Here is a 10,637-nt window from a genome sequence, read left to right as displayed (position 1 = left end):
GCCCGTGAGCCAAATTCAACCCATCAGACCAGCCTGTGAGTCAATGTCTACACTCGGGAATTTTGTGGCAGGTGGTATGAAGGCCTCAAAAACTGCAGAGAAGTCCAGTCTATATAGAAGGTGCTTTAAAAATAGCAGGGCACTCCCATCATATGAAGTAGCTTTCACTAACGTTTTTTTTAGTTGATCCTTAAAAACAGCAGAGCTTTGACTAGCAGATACTCAAAAACAGAACAGAGGGTCTTTGACTTGCATTTTTGCAATGCATCTTAACTGTCATAAAAAAATATCTTTGGCAAGTGATTTTGCAGCAAAGAGGTCAGGTTGTATAGAGGATCTTTGTATAGGGGATCTTAAACAGCTGTCATAAAAATATCTTTGGCAAACGATTTTGCAGTCAATCCTCACAAACAGCAGAGCGGTCCTGTCATAGCAATGCACTTCTATCGTGTAATGTCTGTCATTGCTGATTTGCTGTAGATTCTCAAAAACAGCAAACTGTTTTAGTAGTAGATCTTCAAAAATGACAGGGCATTTTTTACTGTAGATATTCAAAAACAGCAGAGAGGTCAGGTTGTATACAATGCATTTTAAACAGCTGTCATAAAACATATATTCAGCAAGCGATGTTGCAGTCGATCCTCACAAATAGCAGAGCCCTCCTGTCATATAGTGGATCTCTGGCTCCTGTTTATGTTGTAGCTCTTTAAAAACAGCTGTGCACTTCTATCATGTAATGTGTCTTTCATTGCTTTTTTTGCAGTAGATTCTCAAAAATGACAGGGCCCCTGTCATGAGTATTTGGTTCGCATTTTTTGCTGCAGATACTCAAAAACAGCAGAGAGGTCAGGTTGTATACAATGCATCTTAAACAGCTGTCATAAAAAATATCTTTGGCAAACGATTTTGCAGTCGATCCTCAAAAACAGCAGAGCACTCCTGTCATATGGCGGATCTTTGGCTCGTGTTTATGTGTTTATTGTAGCTCTTTAAAAACAGCAGTGCACTTCTATCATGTAATGTCTGTCATTGGTTTTTGCTGTAGATTCTCAAAAACAGCAAACTGTTTTAATAGTAGATCTTCAAAAATGACAGTGCCCCTGTCATAAGTATTTGGTTAGCATTTTTGACTATAGATACTCAAAAACAGCAGAGAGGTCAGGTTGTATACAACGCCCCTTAAACAGCTGTCGAAAAAATATCTTTGGCACTTTTTGCTGTAGATTCTCAAAAACAGCAAAGAGGTCAGGTATATAGAGGACCTTTGTCTAGTGTAGATCCTCAAAAAATATTTTTGTCTTGCGTTTTGACTTTTGATCCTTTTACTGTAGATTCTCAAAAACAGAAAAAAGGTTAGGTTGGTCAGAGGATTTTTGACTTGCGTTTTTGCAGTCAGTCTGCGGTATTTTTTTACTGGTGTTTTCGTCATAAATCCTTAAAAACAGCAGGGTGCTCGGGTCATTTAGAAGATCTTTGACTTGTATTGATACAGCGCTTCTGTTTCAATGTGTGCCGTTTTTCACATTTGTTGAAGTCTGTTGCCGGGAACAATTGCGTTGACTTTGTTGACTTTGTTCTCCATTAATTCCAAAGCTTCCTGTTTTGTTTTGTTTTTCCAAACAAGGACAAGGAAGTGTAACGCAGCAGCAACGCATTCACTCCTCCATGCAGTGAACGCCAAATCAGCTACTGGTGACATGCTGTGTGTTCTTTAAATGGCAGATGGAAGAACTATTTCACTGAAAAAGAACTGAAACTGAAGAAGCATGGAAAGTGAAGCTTTTGGATGTGTGTGTATGTGTGTGTGTGTGTGTGTGTGTGTGTGTGTGTGCACGTGAGGTGAGCAAGCAGTCTTAAGGGGCTTGGTCAGAGTTCTGTGTGAGGAGCTTTACCAAACATGGTCACATAACGAGAATTTCTGCTGCTAGTCACAACAGCACCTGTACACAATAGACATGCATGCTAATACACACGTGTTCATTTCATCACATTGCAATAACACTAAACACACTACTGCAACATTTGGGCTGTTTTCATCATCATCATCATCATCATGCTGAGTCCCCACAACCAGCCAGCCACGACATTGTCCTGTGCCAGCCACATTCAAGTAAATGGATCCGAGTGATCTGCCCAGACCTTTCCCAGACTCGGAGAAACCAAAACAAATCAAGAATCAACATTCCAGACGTTGGAGCGGTTATAAACCAAGCTGATTTTTACAAGGTTCTTAAAGCCTCAGTCTGCCATTTGGTAGAAGTAACTTCTTAGAGCGGCTTGTTAACGAGAAGCACCTAAGTGTCATCACCGACCTCACCCTGAGGACATCTTCTGTCACGGGACCAATGGTCAATGTTAAAATAGTTGAAGTTCTTTCACAAATGTATTTTCTACAACAGGGGTTCTTAACCTTTTTGACGTCGAGGCCCAATTTTTTCAGTGCAGAGTGGCCCCGGATCCAGTAAATATTAAAACTGTATAGGTTTAATTGATCTCATTAGTTTTCATTAATAAATCTAATCCACACATTTTAATAAGCTAAAACTTGAATAAAGTTTAATGAATAATAACATTCATTCATTCATTTTCTACCGTTTACCCTCACGAGGGTCACACGGGGTGCTGGAGCCTATCCCAGCTGTCTTCAGGTGAGAGGCTGGGTACACCCTGGACTGGTGGCCAGCCAATCACAGGGCACATATAGACAAACAACCATTCACACTCACATTCATACCTATGGACAATTTGGAGTCGCCAATTAACCTAGCATGTTTTTGGAATGTGGGAGGAGATGGCCAAGGGTGGAATCGAACCCCCGGTCTCCGACCTGCGTGACATGCGTGCTAACCACTCGGGCGAATAATAGCATAACATGATAAAATGTGATCATCATTATTATTATTAATAAACCTATCTTAACTTTTGCTAATAATTAATGGAACAAATCAATCAATAAACAAATAAAGGCTTAGAGGGTTCGGGTTAGGGTTAGAGAGTAATAATAGTAATAATAATAATGGGCGGCACGGCGGTAGAGTGGTTAGGGCGCAGACCTCACAGCTAGGAGACAAGGGTTCAATTCCACCCTCGGCCATCTCTGTGTGGAGTTTGCATGTTCTCCCCGTGCATGCGTGGGTTTTCTCCGGGTACTCCGGTTTCCTCCCACATTCCAAAAACATGCTAGGTTAATTGGCGACTCCAAATTGTCCATAGGTATGAATGTGAGTGTGAATGGTTGTTTGTCTATATGTGCCCTGTGATTGGCTGGCCACCAGTCCGCCTCTCGCCCAAAGACAGCTGGGATAGGCTCCAGCATCACCCGCAACCCTCATGAGGAAAAAGCGGTAGAAAATGAATGAATGAATGAATGAATAATAATAATAAACAATGTAAATATTCAGATTTTATTTTTAAAGCGTTAGCGTCAGCTCTCGGCTCTGCCTCGCTTCCTCCATTTACAAAAGTCAGGATTGTATTTACGTAAGAATTTAGTCTTTTGGGGGCTGGGGAGGGGGGGGGGGCAATGTCTTCATTGTTTTGTTTTAAAAACTTCTCCATTGCTTGTTGTAGTTGAATTGTCGTCTGATCTTCTGTGAACTTGTTAAACAACTGACAGACACATTACCGCCACCATCTGGTCGGAAGCTGTACTGTAACTAAGCGTCTCATGGATAACATACAGTAGCATAGCGGCTAGCCTACCTCTGGTGTCTTCTGTTGATAACCTACTACGCAGTCCCACGGCCCTCGTGGCCCACTGGTGAAAAACTCAAGGTTTTTTTGCGGCCCTATAGGTGGCGCTTGAGGCCCAACTTTGGGCCCCGGCCCTTTGGTTAAGAATCACTGATCTAGACTATAAGTCGCATCAAACAATCCATGTGTCATGAAAAGGAAAAAAACCCCCACAAGCCATCTCCCAGGCCAGCTTTGAGACATCATCCCTCCAGCGTGTCCTAGGTCTGCCCCGGGGCCTCCTCCCGGATGCTCCAATCAGCAATGGAGACACAGAATACGACCCATTCAGACTTGATATCTTCATCATTCCGCCAGGATCCAGACGACGCTCTACCGGAGGTGAGACTTGAAGACTCGCCAAATGTGACAGACTCTGCCAGGCTTTCCCAAAACACCCTTGCTACACGTTTGGGTCTGCCCAGGTCTGTCTGGCATCCTTCCCCCTGTCATCTAATCCAACTCCGGTTGACAGCGGACCTGCAGCCTAGTTAGGTTAAGTTAAGAGAATCTAGAGGGGTCTGAGTACTCGTTAAGGTGGCTAGGTTGGCAACACTGATCCCTCCTGCAACATCTTCTTATTCTCTGGTGGACTCCTTACTGTAAGGAGTTAGAACAACAAGCTACATTCACAGACATTCATTCATTCATTTTCTACCGCTTTTCCTCACAAGGGTCAGTCCCGTTATAATGTGTTTATGACAATGAGATTGCTCTTACAGTATGTCATGGCTGTGATCTATGACTCAGTATAAATTCTTCAACGGCGACGCCATCCCTCAGCAATAACATACCATTTCGGAGAGAATCGCAATTTCGCCTCTCTCATTATTGCACTTCTCGGGATGAATAGCAGCCCCGTGGCGCCGCAGATTTGAACACAAAATGCGTCTCGTTTAGGATGGATGAGAGATATTGGATTGTGGAAAGAAAAGCTACAACAAAGCATCCATCGCATGGTGTCTGAGGATTGCTATGATCTGCTGTGATGTCTTCAGAGACACATGTATTAAAAGAAATATGCCATGACATCTTACAGCGTTGACACACAGGCAATGGCTGAAAGTTTTTCTTGGCAAAGCTTTAGATTTGGGAAAGGAGATTATATGCGTGGAATTTTTCAGAATGCTGAGTCAGCGGAAATGTACAGTCATGGTGAGAGAGTGTGTAGGTGGTGAAAGATGACTATCATTTAAAAAGTGTGTATAATGTATAATGTATGTATAAACACACTACATCATGCTGCATTCATGAGTAACCTTTCCAAGTACAGATTTTCTCGCTTTATGCTAGGGATAGATTAAATTGATGTACCTATAAAAATGTCTATTTATGACACGCGGCACACTGATGTTCTCTTTCAATACTGGATCAATTATTGGCAATAAAAATGACTCACTAGATTAGATTTAACTCTTCACTTCTCTCTTCAATTGCCATTGCTCACCCGCGACACTTAGCCCTAAATAAGCCTTATAAACTATTAAATACATTTAAGGTGTAAAATGCATAGGTGCTACTAATGAATGATTGTTGAAGTTACTGTTGTGCTTCCATTGGCATATGCTATATGCCAACTGTGCTGCGTTCAAGCAAGCCCAGTAACGTGTGAAATCTCAACACTTTATCATGTAATTGTAATAACATGTGATAATTTTCAACAGTAATGCTGCACATTTCACCAGTGTTATCATGTATTTATGAATTGTTACCAGCTTAGGATGAATTACATTTAATGACATATCAAAATAATCTATAATAACAATTAATATTACAATAAAATTAGTTGTAATAAATACCAATTTAGTATTTTCATAATATAATTAACATAACTAACATAACATAATTTCATAAATAAATTATATTAAATTAATTATGAAAATGTGCTTTTCACAATGTAAAAATGTTATGAAATATTATTTAAAACATTTTGGCATAAAAAATGACATATATTCAGCAAAAAAAAAACTATAAAATATTTAATTGTCTGTGTAAAAGATGACATTTTCAAAACTAAATAATATTAAATTAATGATGAAAATGTGTTTTTACAATGTAAAAATGTAATAAAATACTCTAAAAATGTTTTTCAGCATAAAAGATGACATATATTCAAAAGAAAAAAATATAAAATATATCATTTAATTGTCTGTGTAAAAGATGACATTTTCAGAAAAAAATAATGTATGAAAATATTACTTTTTCTGTGTAAAATGGCATATTTTCAGAAGAAAAATTAAATTAAATAATACATGTATTTCTGTGTGAAACTGGACATATTTTCAAAATTATTAATTATTATCATAATATTTTGGGAACAAATATCCACAAATTTGTGCTGAAATAATACACATGTTCTTATATTCATGTTTTTATTTTAAATAAAGAATAACATATGTGAGAAGTTTAATTTGGGTGGGGTGGGGGGGCGGACATATAAAAGTAACTAAAAATAAATACATACCTCATCAGTACAGTGAACAGCCTCGGGTTTGCAGACCCCATGGTGAAGACCACTTAACTTGGATACGGGTTAGGAAGCCCTGCTCTAATTGACCAAATCCAGGATTGTTTGACACTTCCTGTCTGAGTGCAGCCACAGGTTGGAATTATGATGCCATGAACTCAGCTTTCAGACCTCCCCTTTCGTTGCACAGGCTCTTAAGGCCTTTCTACCATAAATAGCCAGGCAGAGCCGAGTGAGGAGAGGGTTTGGTGGGTGGGGGAGTGGACACTAATCTCCCTCTTTATCGCCTCTTCTTCTTCCCTTCCTGAGGTTTTCATTTTGCATCCTTCCGAAAAACCCTTTCACTCTGTTGTTTGCCCTCTCATTCAACTTGAAAGAAGACTTGTTCGTGTTTAAACAGCAGCTTGCAGTAAGGATGGGCGGATCCATCTAAATATAGTCTCAATCCCGAGGGTAGCAGCAAGCGGATGGATACTTTTTCAATTCTCTTTCTCTCTATGTTGATTTTCACAAATATTTGTTGTTTTTTGTGTGTATATTTTGTGGAGTTCATAGACACTTGGGGGGGGGGGGGGCAAAACACACAAAAAAGGATTAGAATGAGAGCCAATAGTAGTTTTCAGTGTTGGGCAAATTACTTTAGTTTATTAGTTATAATTACTGATTTATCAAAACACTAGGGGTCAGTGTTTTCTTGTGAGTGAGCAACCACTGCTCTTGTTGACTAGCTATTTAGCTTCCTGTGTAGTAGTGAATATCCAGATTGTTTTTTTGCGGCTTCACCGTATCACATTTTTTCAAAAATATATGAATAAATCATGCTGTTTTGTGGTTGAATGTGAACTAATATGCATATCCTAGCATGTTTTACAAATATTTAGCTTAAATGAAGTATTTTCAAACTAAATTAACTAAAATACAAATATAAGGCATTCAGAAGACACATTCACTGTGACGATATGTAGTATACTACACAGGTCAGTAGGTGTCAGTAATGTGACTGTAATGTTGGGTGAGACACACAAGCACCAGACCTGGAACAACAGATTTATAGCGAACATTTGAATTATCTCTAAATTGGCACCGTAAGCACTAACATTGGCTACTGTTGGCCTTACCCCATGTCAAGTTAAAACTCAGCTCTCACCCCCCCCCCCCCCAGATATCATAGCACCATGTCATACTTACAACAACACACATGAGCATGAGTCTTATTTTTTATTATTATGTGTACTATATTGGATAACATGAGCGTTATCTTAAAGGTAACTATAGGGGTGTTATTTCATGTCTAGAGGGCACTAATAATGATGGTCGGAAATAGGCTAGCTATGGAAATATTCCATTAATAATAAAGGACTGCTACTTTGCGTATATTCACATCCATCCATTTTCTATGCCGCTTATCCTCGCTAGGGTCGCGGGGTATGCTGGAGCCTATCCTAGCTGACTTTGAGTGAGAGGCGGGGTACACCCTGGACTGGTCGCCAGCCAATCGCAGGGCTGTAAATTCCCAAATTGCAATTAAAAGCGATAAACGAAGGATCTGAAAGTGTTGTATTTATGCATTGTGTATATTTATTTGTTGTCCTGTGATTTTTTCCAGTTATAGTCACAAAATTATTCATTTTCTACTGCTTCCTCACGAGGGTCGCGGGTGTTGCTGGAGCCTATCCCAGCTGTCTTTGGGCGAAAGTAGGCGGAGTCGCCAATTAACCTAGCATGTTTTTGGAATGTGGGAGGAAACCGGAGTAACCAAGCATGCACGGGGAGTACATGCAAACATTCGAACAGAGATGGCTGAGAGTGGGATTGAACCCTGGTCTCCTGTCTGTGAGGTCTGCGCGCTAACCACTCAACCGCTGTGCAGCCCAAAATCTTGACAATTCTGAAAAATTATCGGTATTGGCAATACTGGCCCTGCACGGTATCGCTCAACCCATGGAAAGTATCTTTTTGAAGGTTGAGCCACTGATGTAGTATCTCCACACTCTGAAATACTCTTTGTGGAATGTGCCATTTAAGTGAGTTTTAGTGGAAATAGAGAAACTGCAAGTGATCACAGAATGAAATAAACTTCTTTAACATTGCTTACGTTCAAGTCGGCCAACAGTACAGACATATAAAACACCAGCGGCTATTAAGTAGCATGATTATACATTCAACTGCCATTATTGTTTAACTTTACACCCCACTTAATAAAGTAGCGGGATGACTTTTCCTCAAACAGGCCCTTCTTTCCGCCACCAGTCACGCTCTGCGTGCTGTTTGGTAATACGGTTAAAGTAGCCGCAAGTAGCCAATTAGCTAAGACGTCAGGTGGAATCCCAGCCAAAGTAAACAATAAACCCCACCGCACAGTAAATATCATCTTAGTCTGTTATTTTTAGTTTGAGGGATTCCTCTTTCACAAGACATTACTCCTCAGCCGCCGGAGAGCGTCCCTCGTCTCCCACCATGCCCAAATAAAGCGTCCATTCCACAAGTGTGCTGGCTCTTCTTCTTCTTCTATCTGAAATGTTTATAGGACCTTTGCTTTGGTGTGTGTATGTTGACTGAACAAAGCATGATCCTCAACCAAGCTGACTTAGGCTGAGATGTGGGGTAGGCACCTGCCCATCAGATACATCAGTTACTTAAAGTTTACTCAGTTTAGTGTCACCTACATAATAACTGACGTTTATGACTTTCCTGATTTGTTATTTAACCTATAAAAGTTATAAAGCTGGCTGAGTGGTTAGCGCGCAGACCTCACAGCTCGGAGACCCGGGTTCAATTCCACCCTCGGCCATCTCTGTGTGGAGTTTGCATGTTCTCCCGTGCATGCGTGGGTTTTTTCCGGGTACTCCCGGTTTCCTCCCACATTGAGTGTGAATGGTTGTTTGTCTATATGTGCCCTGTGATTGGCTGGTGACGAGTCCAGGGTGTACCCCGCCCCTCGGTCGAAGACAGCTGGGATAGGCTCCAGCATCCCCCGCGACCCTCGTGAGGATAAGCGGTAGAAAATTAATGAATGAATGAAAGTTGTAAAGCCATTTCTAAAACATCGGGACTCCAGCAAACCACAGTGAGAGCCATTATCCACAAACGGCAAAAACATGGAACAGTGGTGAACCTTCTCGGGACTCATCCAAGAGGTCACAAAAGACCCCACAATAACATCTAAAGAACTGCAGGCCTCATGTAGGTTTAGATAAAAAAAAATGTCAATTATGTTGTCACTGAATAATATTTCAATTTGTTTGCTGATCGAAAACATTTAAATGTGACAAAAATGCAAAAAATAAGAAATCGAGAAGGGGGCAGACAGTTTTTCCACTGTATATTGAATAAATGATATTGGTCCGAGGACAGACCCTTGTGGTACTCCATGAATAACACATACACCTTTCATTGTAAACCTTAATTTGCCCATGCATAACCCATGAATAAATCAGTTTCAGTCAGTAAATCCATAATTTTGAGTAGATCTATTTTAGGAATCTTAGAATAATAGTACAGGGTTTCATTCCGCGGCTAAATAAGGAGCTATCGCTGTTCCTTGGTCTTTTATTTTGCAGTGCGCGTAGCCATCAGTGTCACTTAATGACAGTCAAAAACATACATGTGTCCATTTTTGTGTGTGTTATGTCATACTCATCACAGCACGCTATCAATGATTGTTATTTTGGAGTTATTGGCCAAGACAAACTCATTGTAAGCGTACAGTGAAACTTCACAGGTTAGTGAAAGCATCTGACGCGGTTTATCATCTGAGGTCACTCTTTGTGTGTGTGTGTGTGTGTGTATACTGTCATATCTGACCATTCCGTCCCCCCTCGCCACTGGATTGGCATGTGCCCATGTGTTTGTTAGTGACACAAACAAAGGAGTGAACAATGGGGTGAATCATGTTCTCAATGGGGAGTAGCTGAGCCGCCTCCTCTGTCGCTACGCTCCATAGACCCCCGGAATCCTCCGCATTCCTTTCACCTTGTCATGGAGTGAGTACGGGGAGTGTTTAAAAGAGGAAAACAGCTCATTGAGTGATGTCAGTCACTTCTATGTACATTCGTCAGGATTGTATTGAACTCAAATATAGTCACAAATTAACCATATCAGAACCAATGAATACATTTTATTCTAATGGATTGTGAGAAATCACATGCCAGCTAGCATATAGTTCATCATGTGGTGACTTCTACAATAATTTATGAAAAAATAACATTAATTAGACAACAAAACGTTAAATTATTTGATTTTTTTATTTTTTTATTTAATTTTTTTTGTACTTTTTGTGACAGCACCACAAGAGTCCAAATTACAACAAAAAATTAAATGTGATGATAACCATATTGACCTTAATATCCCTGTTTTCACCATAGGAACATCAACAAAAAAAACTCTACCCCACCCCCTTTATGTATGGATTGTGTTTGACTATGGATTTTCCACTGTA

This window comes from Doryrhamphus excisus, linkage group LG16 (assembly GCF_037039965.1).
Source record: "Doryrhamphus excisus strain RoL-2023G ecotype Guam linkage group LG16, RoL_Dexc_Guam_v1.1, whole genome shotgun sequence".
Classification (NCBI taxonomy): domain Eukaryota; kingdom Metazoa; phylum Chordata; class Actinopteri; order Syngnathiformes; family Syngnathidae; genus Doryrhamphus; species Doryrhamphus excisus.
This window is presented reverse-complemented; position numbering follows the sequence as displayed.